Source organism: Pleurodeles waltl, chromosome 11, assembly GCF_031143425.1.
Source record: "Pleurodeles waltl isolate 20211129_DDA chromosome 11, aPleWal1.hap1.20221129, whole genome shotgun sequence".
NCBI lineage: Eukaryota > Metazoa > Chordata > Amphibia > Caudata > Salamandridae > Pleurodeles > Pleurodeles waltl.
This window is the reverse complement of record NC_090450.1, coordinates 302,370,877-302,385,663: the sequence shown is the minus strand read 5'-3', so window position 1 is coordinate 302,385,663 and position 14,787 is coordinate 302,370,877.

Here is a 14,787-nt window from a genome sequence, read left to right as displayed (position 1 = left end):
GGCGGGCAGTTCATCATCCAGGCTAGTGTCAGGGGCTCCTTGTTGTGCCATAGTGTCCCTCCTGGTGTTGACGAGTTCCTTCAGCACCCCTACAATGGTGCCCAGGGTGGTATTGATGGCTTTGAGTTCCTCCCTGAACCCCAAATACTGTTCCTCCTGCAGCCACTGGGTCTCCTGAAACTTGGCCAGTACCATTGCTATTGTCTCCTGGGAATGGTGGTAGGCTCCCATGATGTTGGAGAGGGCCTCGTGGAGAGTGGGTTCCCTGGGCCTGTCCTCCCCCTGTCGCACAGCAGTCCTCCCTGTTCCCCTGTGTTCCTGGGCCTCTGTCCCCTGAACCGTGTGCCCACTGCCACTGCCCCCAGGTCTCTGCTTTTGTCGGGGTGGTGGGTTAGCCTGGGTTCCCTGTAGTGGTGGACACACTGCTGCTTGATGTGCCCTGGGGACAGAGGAATGGGCCCGCTGGGTGGGTGCTGTGCTCGTGTTTCCAGAGGGGGGATGCTCTGTTGTGGCTTGTGCCAGTGTGAAGGGAACCGACTGTCCTGAGGTCCCAGATGGGCCGGGCTGGTCATCTAGATCCAGTTGGACAGAGCTGCTGTCATCACTGTGGGCCTCTTCTGTGGGTGGAGTGGACATGTCTGGAACCTCCTGTCCGGTGACATTGGGTAGGGGTCCTGCAGGGGTGTAAAGGCATTTTTATTGATCTGTGTGTGCCATGGTGTGCAATGGGTCGGTGACTCTGTACCCCAGTGCTTGCATTCTTGTGTAGGACCTTGTGTGCAAATTGCTTAGGGGTGTGTGTGGGTATGTGCAGTGGACATGCATTGGTGATGGGTGTCCATGCTTTGTTATTGCATGCAGGGCTTTGTGTTGGGATGTGTGGTTTGTACATATGTGAGGAGTTGAAGTGATGGGGTGAGGGCGAGGGTGGCGGTATGTGATAGCATGCAGGTGGGGGGGATATAGTAGTAAAGATTTGCCTTACCAGAGTCCATTCCTCCTGCTACTCCTGCGAGGCCCTCAGGATACAGTATAGCCAAGACCTGCTCCTCCCATGTTGTTAGTCATGGGGGAGGAGGTGGGGGTCCGCCGCCAGTCCTCTGAACCGCGATGTGGTGTCTTGAGACCATGGAACGCACCTTCCCCCGTAGGTCGTTCCACCTCTTCCTGATGTCATCCCGTGTTCTGGGGTGCTGTCCCACTGTGTTGACCCTGTCCACGATTCTGCACCATAGCTCCATCTTCCTAGCTATAGAGGTGTGCTGCACCTGTGATCAGAATAGCTGTGGCTCTACCCGGATGATTCCCTCCACCATGACCCTGAGCTCCTCCTCAGAAAACCTTGGGTGTCTTTGCGGTGCCATGGGGTGGTGTGGGTGAAGTGTGAGGTGGTGTGTGTTGTGATGTGTGAGGGGATGTATTTGTGTGTGTTGTGTGAGGTGCATGGATGTTGTGTGAGTGATGGTGTTGAGTGCCTGTTCATGCTAGTTTGTTGATGGTGGTGTCTCTCTCTGGCCTTCTGCCGCTATTGTGGTCGTAAGAGTTTGTGGGTGATTGGGGGTCTGTTTTATATTGTATTGAGTGTGTGGGAGTTGTGTGTGTATGTGTATCAGGTGTGTGTATTTCGATTTGTCCAATGTGGTAATGTTTTGTAAGTGTATGTGTATTTTGAGCACGGTGGTGTGTACCGCCAATGGAATACCGTGGTTGAAAGACCGCCACGTGGATTTGTGGGTCGTGATAGTGTGGGCGTATTCCTGTTGGCGTGACAGTGGAGTTTTTGTTCTTGATTTTGGCGGTTTCCGAGCTGTGGGTCGTAATAGCTGTGCGGAATTCCGCGGCGGCGGCAATGTGATGGCGGTCTTCTGCACAGTGGTAAGGGGGATCTACTGCCAATGTTGTAATGAGGGTCTAAGTTTCCATAGACAAAGCGTTTTTTATTCAGCCTATAACTTTTGCGCCGCTTGATGAATCTTCACATAATTTTCAAAACTTAGACTTTGGCACTGCAGTTGCTTTATTGAAAAGTTTTCAGGGTGATCTGTCAAGTGGTGCTCGGGTTCCTGTTGCGCAGATCATGCTTTTTGTGTTTTGGCAGAAATCCATTCAGTAGTTTTAGAGAAATTTGAGGCCAACAAATATAGATTTATAGGATCCTCCGGTGATCCAAGTGTCCCCATGCTGATATGTGATTGGTTGCCAACACTTCTACAAAGAAGTGTTGGCAGCCATCTTGGGGCTCAGCCTCAGCTGAGTCCCAGAAACAAAGTAAATAAAGAGAAAAGGTGCCAGGGTAGAGTCACCCCTAGTTCTGGTGCTGGGGTCCCTGAGGGACCCCAGCAGGGTTTAAAAACATTTTTTTTTAAATATGTCAGAAAAGTCTGCAGATACGTTTCTGCAGATTTTTTCAATCATTTTTTTTTTCAAATAGGGCAGTCTCCAACTGGTTTCTTTTTATTGGCCCCCAGGTGGGTAAGGTCCCTAGGGAATTGAGGACTATAATGAGGAGGGTATCCTTTGGTACCCATGGTGATCGTTAGAAAAACAGTGTCTACATTTTTGCCGCTATTGTGGGACTTTCCTACACTAGCATCAAGCAGTTTGATAGAGTTTAGCAAACTGGAAGGAGGCCCGTTGATTTTAATAGATGCGTCATTTTAATGCCTGCTCTGAGCAGGCGTTAAAAATGATGAAAAAAATGGCTCAGTGAATTCTGTTAAATTTCACTACGCTATTTTTTCGGGCCTCCAAGCACCTGAATGCCTTCCTTGTATACATTATGGCCCTCATTATGAAGATCTGACCGCCGGGCGGCCGCCAATGCGGCCGCCAATGCGGCCACGGTCATTTTGAGATCCCTGCTGGGCCGGCCGGTGGAAACCTAGTTTCTGCCCACCGGCCCAGCGGGGATCTCAGCTGCAACACAGGAGCCGGCTCCAAATGGAGCCGGCGGTGTTGCGGCTGTGCGATGGGTGCAGTTGCACCCATCACGCTTTTCACTGTCTGCTATACCCCATTCAAACCGCCAGGAAAAGGCTGGCGGTCGGGGACTCGTAATCCCCTGTGCAGCGCTGCAAGCAGCACTGCCCTGGCAGATTATCACCGCCGGGGCAAATGTGGCGGGAAACCGCCGGCCCCGGCGGTGCGACCGTGGCACAACCGCTGCGGTCGTAATGAGCTTCGAAGCACCGCTAGCCTGTTGGTGGTGCTTCCGTCAAAACAGCCCTGGCGGTCTTGGACCGCCAGGGTTGTGATGACCTCCTATGTCTGGCGCAGGCATAATGTGGCACAAGGTTTTGCAAAGTGGTGCAATGCAACCATTGCGCCACTTAGTAATATGGGGTGGGAAATGCCACCTAAACGCTACATTCATGTCAAAAATATGATGCAAATGTGGTGAAAGGTGGTGTGAGGGAATTCTTAAATATGCCCCTAAAGATTTAGGCTGGGACCCAGGGGGAAAGGTGCCCGGGCCTGAGATCAGCCTGGGCGGTGTGGGGTTGGGTGGTTATAGGGTCTCTGCGGCCAGCCGTCGAACACGGCCGTAGTCCATGTGTGGTAGTGTTTAGATTAACATATAGTAATGAAAATTACTTTTGTAGAAATTTACTGTAAAAAACAAATGTTGCTATAGTTAGGGATGTTATAGTTAGGAAACTGTATTTTAAAAAGTATAAATTCACTGGAAAAACAAAGGTTATTGGCACGTTATAGATAGGAACTGAATTTACTCATACAAAACCATTGAAATTCAGCAGTTAAAGTTAGAGTCATTTCAAGTAACTATAATTTGTGCCCTAAGGTAACTATAACTCGTTCTATCGCCATGCACTACTAATTACCCCAGATATTAAACAACATGACAACATGACATCCTTAAAAATATAAATTAAATATTACCACTCAAATTAGTGAAGAAAACAAATGTGCATGGCGAGGGCGCCAATTATAGGTACTTGAATAAGTATAACTATAACTGTTGAATTTCTATGGTTTTGATCGAGTAAATTCAGATCCTAACTATAGTGTCTCTTTAACCTTTGTTTTTTTCAATAAATATATATAAACAAAAGCCTTTGAGGGTTAGAATGATGCATAAATTAAGCAAAACACAGGAGAAGGTTGGGTAGTTTCCAAATTTAGGTGGAGAGCAGCTCCAGTAAAAGGCAGTGACACTCTAGGGACACTCTAGATTTGCTTACCTCAAATGTCTGTTTTTCCAGCAAAGTTTTTAAGCATAAGATTGGCACAGTGCCATCCACGCAGAGGGACAAAGTGGCAAAGTCTTTTGTCATTTATACAGCAAAATCTTAAATACTAGGATTAGCCCAGTTCATCCTTGCAGATCGGTAAAATGACAAAAGACTTTCACCACTCCAGGCACAGCATTACAGCTTTGGATTGGTAAAATACCATCCAAGCTAATCTGAAATGAGCAAAAGTAACCTCTGACACATGTTTCAATGTCATTACATCTCTTCAGAGAGGTTTAGCTTTGCCCAGACACAAGGGAGCACAAAGTATAAGTCAAAGCAAAACCCTTCCAAGGTTAAAGTGACACATAAATAATGCAAAACAGAAGAAAGAACCCTGGGTAGATCTCAAATTTAGGTGGAGAGCAGCTCCACTAAGGAGCACGTTGCAACACCAGTGGCACTCTAGATTTTCTCACCTCAAATGTCTGTTTTTCTAGCAAAGTTTTTAAGTATAGGATTGGCACAGTGCCATCCCGCTGAGCTAGAAAGTGACAAAGGCTTTTGCCATTTATACAGCAAAATCTTTAAGCATAGTATTGGCCCAGTGCCATCACTTCTGAGCTGTGAAATGATAAACCCCTTTCACCACTCCAGGCACAGTATTACAGCTTTGGATTGATAAAATACCCCCCAAGCCAACCTGGAATGAGCAAAAGCAACCCCTAACACATGTTTCAATGTCATTACATCTCTTCAGAGAGTTTTGGCTTTGTCCAGACTCAAGACAGCACCCAGTATAAGTCAAAACAAAACCCTTTCAGGGTAATTTCAGGTTGGATTGGATGGTATTTTACCAATTTTCGTGACTATCATACACCTTGATGCAAAATTATATTAAACCTATAATTTCCCCTAAAATACACCTATTTTACACCACTGGGGTCAGGGTACCTTCACGCTGACCCTTATGCCACTTTCAGTTTGAATTTTCAACCCTGGGGCAATGTCCCGTGAAATACAGTTGCAACTTTGTAGTCAGATTGAGGTCAGCCAATTGCAACGTTTCTTTTCAGTCCAATGTTCCAAAGACAATTGGGCAAAGCATGAGACAGTTTTCTAGGAGAACCTTTGCAAATCAGTTCATTTAAAAAAAAAAAAAGCATTTACAACATACAATTTATTATATGGACAGAATTAATCTCTAAATTCACACACTTTGGATCGAAAAGCAATTTTGGTGGATCCCTCCTGATGGTGCCAAAACATTTACAAGAAATATATATTTGTCTGCATAATTACAATAGCCATTATTTGATCATTTTGAGGGTTACCACCTTTTAAACACCATGTAGGCCCGCTATAGGCGATAATCACACAGTGGATGAAAATAAATCTACTTATTTTAGATTTCTGCAGTAAATCCATATGTGGTACAGTTATTCCTATTTGTGAAATGTTTCACCAAGAAAATGCTATCAGTCTATGTGATTACTCCCTTCTCAGACTCGAATGTATTGAAAAAGCATGAATGTGCTTTGTGTTAAGGAAAATGCTACCATCGACCATTGTGCAATAAAGTACTGCACTTTATGTTCAAATGAAGTGATTTTTACAGCAGCTTAACTTTTTATATGGAAGTGAAAAACTATATAATGGATAATTTCCTTCTCAGTCTTCAAACCCCTTAATGGATAAAATGTTTATTAAAGTGCTCAGTGCAAAGTAAAGTGAATCCATCAACTTATTGCACATCAAATATTGCAATATTGCATTAACGTTTGCTAGGGTAATCACTATGCCATTCATAGCAGCTTTTAATGATGAAATGCTAGATGTTTAAGTAAAGTGCAGGACAGGAGGTCTTATTAGAGGGGAGTCTTCCCAAAAGTAGGATAAGGTAGTAACTGCTTTGTCTATCATATCAGACTTTTAGTATGAAGTGCTAGATGTTTAAGTAAAGTGCAAGACAGAGGCCCGTCTCAAAAGAGGGATATTAGCAGATTATCCTATAATTCAGAATTTTATACATTTCACATCAGTGTTATTGTTTTACACTGACTAGGACATATTTAACTGGCCAAGTGCTGGACTTTCAGATAAAATGCAAAAGGGATAACCCTCTTTAAAAGGATATTCAATTACCATGACTGAGCAAAGTAAATTGCTGAATGCTCCAAAGAAAAGTGCTTCCTTAGACCTACTGTACCTGAGATTATTGCACACACACATAGGCATCTTGTTAATCTGCCCACAGTTGCTAGCTGTTACAACAATCTTTTTGAGAGAAAGTGATAAGTGCTCAAACCATTTCATACTCATGTGAAAAGACTATTCACCTTCCAGCTGTTGCTTAATGCCACAGTAATATTTTTGTAAAAACATGCTAGGTGCATGAATGCATTACCAGATTGAACAGTGGGAGATTTAATATTCCCAAAACAATGAAGGAAAGTCATAATTAGCAGGGCTTATCATGTACCAACATTGCTCCTTATTCTTGTCACAATCACTTAACTCTTCTTGTACAGTAAATTACAATTCTCTATTTCCTTTCACAACCACCAAGTGATATAAAGTGTATGTATATATATGGCATGCATAAAAGCATATAAAACATATGTTGGCATCTGAACATTCCCAGTATACATTCACCAATTTCAGAGCTATAGATGTACATGAAGGTTTGCATCCATGTGGTGTCCTCAAGGTACTTCTTTTCCCAATGTTATCATCATTCTAAACTCCTCTCTCCTCATTCCTTCGACATCACCTCCTTGTAGATGGGCCTTAACATGCTTGATTCGATAGCTCTTAAATCCTGCTTAGAGATTTCCCATGTTACTGTTCAAAATGGTTAGCCATGGGGTAACTATTATCTCCATTTTAATTACCCTTATGTGAATTCTAAATGTTTTAATCAAGCTTCCTATGTAGAGCTTGCCACAACTGCATTTTAACACATAGATTACATATTTCCCGTTACAAGTTATTATGTCCTGGATTGGAAATGTTTTCTATGCTTTTTGACTCAATCCATGCTGAAGAGCCTTACAAGAGTTACATTTAACAAAGCCCTTGATACCTTTTGATAGCCACGTTATTATGTTTTCTAGGGTCAAAAAAGCTCTATGTTCAAATATCATCCAGTGATCTGGTTTTGTGGAAGACCAGGGTCAATGACTTCTTTCAAATGCTTATCTTTCTCAGGTATATGCCAGTTCTTTTTTAAAATCCACGTTATATTGTATCGTGGTTGGGTATATTCTTAAAATAATCTTTGTACTTTCCCTCTGTTTCTGAGAGGCCTCTCTTTGTGCTTACAGAGTAAGCTATCCCTTTGTTTTTCACAGGCCCTTTCCTGCATTTTGTTGAGAACACTTAGTGAGTACCCACAATGAGCAATGCTCTTCATCATCTTTGTAACCTCCTTTTTGTACTCATCCTCTGATGAACATATTCTTCTCACCCTCAGAATGTGTGTTTCAGAAAGTGACAGTTTCTCTCTACCTTAAAGCTTAATGACTCCTTATATATAAGGCTTTGGAGAAGATGTTCTTAAATTAAGTTACTTTTGGTCCTGATGAAGCGTCGCAGGATCCGTATGGACCGTTAGACGTGAAACATGTCGACCTTGTACTAGAACCCCTAGATTGTTGGAGTTTTCTTGTAATTTTTTTTTTAAGTAATTGAGCATTGTCGCTCATTTTTTTACTTTCTTTCGTTTTTAATCTTGGCCTCCACCTTACTAATACTGAGTAAATTCATGACGTTGGTTTGAGGTGGATAACCAATTTTACTTCTATATCACTCTCTCCGGTTTATTTTGGATCCTTAAACAAGGTTAATATTTACCTCACCTGGATCCACTTGCTACTTAGAAAGCTATATGGTCAAGAACTCCCTTTTGGGAGCCCACCAGGCATTGCAGCACCAGCCTGGTGTAGAGCGTTCCCAATAATGAAGCCAGTCATCCATTGAGATGCTTGCGGGTTCTACGCTCTTAGCCATTCCTGGTCCTCTGGTTGGCTAGCTTTGGAACAGTGTACACCTTTGTATTTTTACATGACAGTAATACCAACTGTGAAACTGAACATATGAAAATATAAAACGACAATTTACACTCACGGTATTTCCCAATAATACTTCTGTGTGTAGTAGCTGCTGAAACAGCCACCCCACACAACCCAGGCTTTGAAGGACAATCAGGGTAGTAAATCCTAGTATTCTTCCTGACACCTCTTTGAGCACAGACTCTACATCTCTTAGCAGGAAAGTCTTTTTTGGCCGTGGGAGGAATGTGCTCAGCAAAGAGACAATCTTTCAATCTAGCCACATTCTCCACCACTGCTTCTCTAGGAACCCTTGCCTGTTCCAGCACAACAAGGCTCGCTATGACAGACTCCTGAAATTTCACAAATGTCACCCTTGACTCTGGAGAACTATTCTTGAACACAACAAAAGCATTAAAAGTTGCCAAGTGGAACAGGTGAACCACTAATTTCTTATACCAAATGTAAGACTTACGAGCAGCAGTGTAAGGTTCCAACTTCTGATCTACTCTATCAACACCACCCATGTGCTTATTGTAGTCTAAAATACAAACAGGTTTGCAGACTTCAGCAACTTGACCCCAAACAGCCACAGGTGAAGTACTCTCATCATGGATGGTAGTTAGCATATACACATCCCTCCTGTCTACACATTTCAGAGCTAGCAGCTCATCATTCAGCAACGCACTGCACTGTCCCTTCTCAAGTTTTTACAGACAAGCTCTCTTGGATAGTCTTTATAATTAGAGCAGATTGTGCCACAAGCAACAGTGTACACTCTGAACAATTCTTTGAATAACTGAACTCCAGTGTAGAAGGTATCTACATAGAAATGGTGACCTTTGTTAAATAGTTGTCTACCAAGTTCCCACACAATTTTTTCACTAACTCCAAAAGTGGGCAGACAACCATGGGGGTCAATACTGGAATCCCTATAAGTGTAGATTGGAAATTATAAACATATCCTGTAATACTTTCAGACAGCATATACAATTTAATTGCATACAGTGCCCTCTTGCTAGGAATGTTGTGCCTAAAAACCAAACGACCCTTGAAGAGGACCAAAAACTTATCTACAGATATGTCTTTGCCTGGAAATTAGATCTCTGAAAACCGATCTAGAAAATAATCCAAGACAGGTATAATCTTAAAAAGATGGCCAGAATCAGGGTGATCTCATGACAAGGCTAAATGCAACATCCGATGAACAAGCGCATACTGGTTACGACTCATGATTTCAGGAAATATAGAAGTTGCCATCAAGGGACTAGTAGACCAATATGATGAAGACAGTGATGGCTTCCTTATCAGCCCCATCAAAAAAGTTAAACCCAAGAACTTTTTCAACTCTTCCAGATTTGTGGGAGTCCACCAGCTAACTCTAGAGTGTGGCCCAAGTCTGGCAACGTTGTCCATCAGCTACTGCTCTGCATACAAATTAGTCTGCTCAACAATCACTTCAAAAATACATCGTGATAAACAACTCAAAGAAATTGACAGGCAAAAAGTTTTCCGTATTTACTCTACACCCTGGGAGACCAGTAAAGGCAGGCAACTCTGGCTGCTCCATGTTTGGAGCAACCAAGAGTTCAGGTCTTCCAATGGGAAGCCTTTCAGCAGCTGGCTGCTGCACCATTGGCACATCAGTGTCCTCCTCTAAAACAGGCACTTCATCAGCACTGAGAGTGGCTTCATCATCAGATGATTCCTCTCTGACAGAAAATTCACTTCCAGAATCTTACACTTCCTCCTCTGCCTCAGATGCAGAGTCAGTCACATAATCACGGTCAGACGATGACTCAAAAACCACACTAACAACCTGCTGAGCGTTCATCTTACGGCTAGCCAAGATCCTCCCTACAAAAAGTAACTGGACAAATGCACCACCAACAACCAGATAAGTAATAAACAAAGTGTGGCTTTCTCACTAAGAGTTATAAACTCCAAAACTATACCACTCATTTGCCTGAAAAAGCTAGACTCACCAGCAACTTCTCTGCACAGCCACAGCAATCAACAATGAAAATGAAAAGCAAATTAGGCATAAAACAACACAAATATCACTGTGCATAAATCTAAGGACAATTTCACACACAATCCTGCATTTAGTGCACCACCTACAAACATGTCATTCATGCATGGCAACAATACTCATTTGGAGTAAATTTATTTACTTACCTAAAACATGGAACTACGCAAACGTCAGGACAACCACCGCGAAAACCGCAATAAGCCACAACAAAGGAAGCACAGTCTTTGAAATAGAACAGAAAAGGAGAAATAACCGTTATAATCACAAATACTTTGCCAGGTGACAAACACCCCGCCTCTAAACATTTATAAATTTTCCCTGGAATCTAGTGTTCTCTGCCCCCCTTGGGGGCAGATGGGCCTAAAAAAAGGCTGATCTGCTCCCAAGGGGGGCAGAACTACCCAACAGTGCTTTGCCCCCTTTGGGGGGTGACCCTTGCCAAAGGGGGCACCCCCCAACACAAAAAACACAAAGGAAAGAAAAGCAAAATCCCTTGCGTCTTGGTGGCTTCTGCCCACCCTACTGGCACATGGGCCTAAAAAAATTGGCTGATCTGCCACCAAGCGGGGCAGAGCTGCCCAATAATTATTTTTGCCGTTTGGGGGTGACCCTTGCCCAAGGGGCCTCCCCCCCCATAAAGAAAACACACAAAAACAATCCCCGGTTTTTAGTGGCTTCTATCCCCCTTGGGGGCAGATCGGCCTAAAAATAAAACACTGATCTGTCCACAAAGGGGGCAGAAATGGCGATAAATACATTGGCCCTCTACGGGTGGCGACCCTTGCCCAAGGGGTCACTCCCCACACAGTAAGCACACACACACATAAACAATTGCCAGGTGACTAGTGGGCATTCCTGCTGCCTGATCGCATCACAATCGGGCAGCAGGAATGCTGAAAGAGACATTGAGGCAAAGGAAAACCCTTTCCTTTCTCCCAATGCCTCTTTTTCAGAAATCCTCTCCTGGCCGGAGGAGAAATCCGCTTCTGAAGACGCGCTGGAAACCATTGCCTGGCACCCTCTGATGATGTCAGTACACGATTGCGCACTAACGTCATTGAGGGGTGGGGGTGAGGAGGTGAAAGGGGAAGTGATTCACCTTCCAACCCTGACCTGAGGGAGTTCCGCTTCCCCTGAGGGCCGGTCTCAGGATGTAATGGTTGCGTCCGTGGCACCTGAGCACCACGGACTTAACCATTATTGCCTTGGCAGGGAAGGGGTTAAAAATAAACACATTGTGAGTACAGCAATAATGAAGCACAGCCATCATCATTTCAGTATGTTCCAGTTGTTCAATAGATCTGTCCCTCAAAAAGTCTCAGAACACTAATAATCCATCATCATTGTTAAGTGAGGGTATAATGAAACCACATCAAGTGTGACCATGATATATTCAGATTTCCAAGGCATACCACCTATTTTCTTCAAAATGTCAGTGGAATCCCTCAAATATGATGGTAAACTGGTGAAATATGGCTGTAAAAATAAAATAAGATATCTTGGGGTATTCTTTAGGAAAAAACACAATGGAACTGAATTTTGATCTACCATGTTGTATTCTGATATTCTTATGTATTTTAGGGAGGAAGTATATTGTGGCCATTTTCGCATGTTCGATCCAAAGCTATTGATATTCCCCTCAATCCAGGAGGTGTTTCTCATACCACATTCTTATTTTCAGATGATATTCAGCTTCAGTGTGTTTCATTGGATTCTAAGGTTGATGTTTATAATGAGTTGCATGCTCCAATTGTAGTTTCACTTCTATTATATATTTAGTATGAACCATTAACACAATATTTCCCCATTTGTCAGATGGTTTAATTATTAATGAGCTATTTCTGTTCAATATTGGAATGGTGCTCCAATCTTTATCTCTCACTGTGTGCCATTTTTACTAAAATTATTGAGGTCATCCATCACAAACCCTTAGAATAAATCAATGTTATTGTCTGCCGGCAGTTGGGGACAGATGTTTCTCTTAGGTTTATATCCACTCTGTACCAGAAAAATCTGTATTAATTCCCACTGCCTACAGGACTGAGATTTGAGTTGTGGCCATTTTAGATGCTTGTGTTGTTCCATCAGGTAATAAGCTCTTGGGTTTACACCAACTCAGTGTAAGTGGATCAATGTTAAATACCTTCTCCTTTCATGCTAAGATCTGAATTGTAGCCATATTGGAAGCCTGTGTTGTTTCTTCAGCTAAGTCATACATTTCCATCAGTTCAGGAATATCACCGATCTTGAATACCAAAGTTTTATCAGTAGAGATATTTTCTCCAAGTATTTTTTGGGCTTCATTTGAGAGTGTTTCTATCATTTCAACCTCCTAATAAATGTATGTTTCATTCCTGGTGTCCAAGTAATTTGGTGATCACAGAGGACAAAATGTTAATCCCAAATTTAATATCCTTTCGTGGTTGGGGGGGGGTTAACTTTATGGATGATTTATTAATAACCAATAGTTTCTCTTGTGTGTCCACATTCTTCCAAATAGGGCTCTCATTTCCTGCCTCTGTTTTTCTCCTTCTTCTTGACACTTCTTGTCCTGCACTTTCTTTGTCGAAGCTTATGTGATCTGTCTCTTCCTTCTTGCTGTTTTGTCATCTATTGGATGCGTTCTGACAGTGAGGAAGTAGGAAGATGTGAATCTAGGACGGTAGTAGAAGTCAAGTGAATGATACTGTCAGGATTCCGATTCAGTTTGAGCGCGGTGGGTGCTCAGTTGGGTTGTCATAAGGCATGATTTTCAACTCTTCATCATGTCACTAACTCTTAAAATGCTAGTCAAGTAAATCAGGGTTGTCCCACAACCAACGTGCATTCTTACCTATGGCTTTATCTCTTTGCGTAGCTTAAATTCTCAGTCTCCTGGGTATGCAGTACACAAAGGGGGACCAATTTGACTCATCAAAAGGGGACAGAGAAGCACTGTTTGAAATGCATTTATATTTCAAAATGTTATGTTTTGAGGTCTAGGATTATGAAACAAGGTATAGGCTAGCTGATTGAAAACATACAATGCTGTGCATGTCAGAAAATGTGTTTGTATCACCAGTCATTTTCTTCATCTTCTTTCTTAAGCACTCAGGGGCAAGAGGGCATCTTCAGTTTTGGGTACCTCCAGCTCCATTGTGGGTGTGACTACGACCAGCACTGCAGCCACTGGCTCTGCTGCCCACAGTAAGTTATTTTCACCCCACACTATTAATATTATGGCCTTCTATATACCTATTATTTTTTTCACATTTGAGTTTTGTTATCTGCATTTCCCGGTGTTTTTATACATTTCCTGTTTTCACAACTGACTTTCTCCTGTCTTTACCTTTCTTCAATCATTTGTCTTAAGCTTCCCCATGCCCTTTTTTACAATTAGATGCCTTGTTCTTGTGTACTACCAAAAGAGCCAATACCATAGGTCTTTTGTATTCCCTTCTACCCCTTATCCATTTGTAGAATCATAGCCTAGCTTTACCTTATGCATTGCACATTTTCCTGAATCCTCCTTATCCCGATCCCTATCTCTCCAGCGGAAGAAGAGGTTTTTTATGGTTGATGCAGTGGCTACCTGGATTTTTAAATGTTGTCACACAATACATACAACAAACTTTCCAAATTCATTACTTTTAATAGAAAAAGATAGTAATGGGTAGCTAACCTAACTGTAGTCCAAGTGGTGTCATTGACAAACGGTAAGTCATCTTCCTTTCTTGTTGGCAATGTACTGATTCTAGTCCCTGCTCTTGGCATCTTGTCACCATCTAAACCTGCAGCGTGGGATAAGCTCTGGTGCTGCTGCTGCAATGAGTGCAGGTGATGTTTGAATTAATGTGCATCTGCTGAGGCATAATGGCACAGTGAAACTAAGGCCCTAATTATGACATTGGTGGTAATGTCTGCCTACCATCACGGTGACGGCCACCAACATCCCGCCATGGAGGCGAACATGCATCCGCCATACTAAGGATACTGCCGGATATCCGCAACACTCTGGGTGGAAATCCGGCAGTAGCCATGCTGGAGGTCGGTGGTGGTCTGGCGTTGCTATCACCAGCATAACACGTCCAGCCGGATAATGACCATTCACATAGCCTGGTGTTGTTCCGCTGATGGGGCAGTGCTGGCGGTATCTGGCCCCTTACCATTCCCTGCCGGATGTCCTCCTCGCTGGTCAAAGTAAGGCCGACTTCCGACAGATGGAGGGTGGTGGGAGTGGGAGGGTGTTGTGAGCGAGCATATGGTTTATGTGTGTGTGTGTAAGAATGTATGTGTGCACGTGTGAATGTGACTGTGAGTGTGAGTGTTGTGGTGTATGTGTGGTTCTGTGCATGTGAGTGCATGCGTGTGTGAATGGTGAAGTGAATGCATGTTTGCATGGCTGTGTGTATGCGTGCCTGAAAGCGTGTGAGTGAATGCATCTATGGATAAGAGTAAGTGGATGCATTTACGGAAGTGTGAGTGAATGAGTGTATGCGTGGTGCATATGGGTGCATTTACATGTATGCAG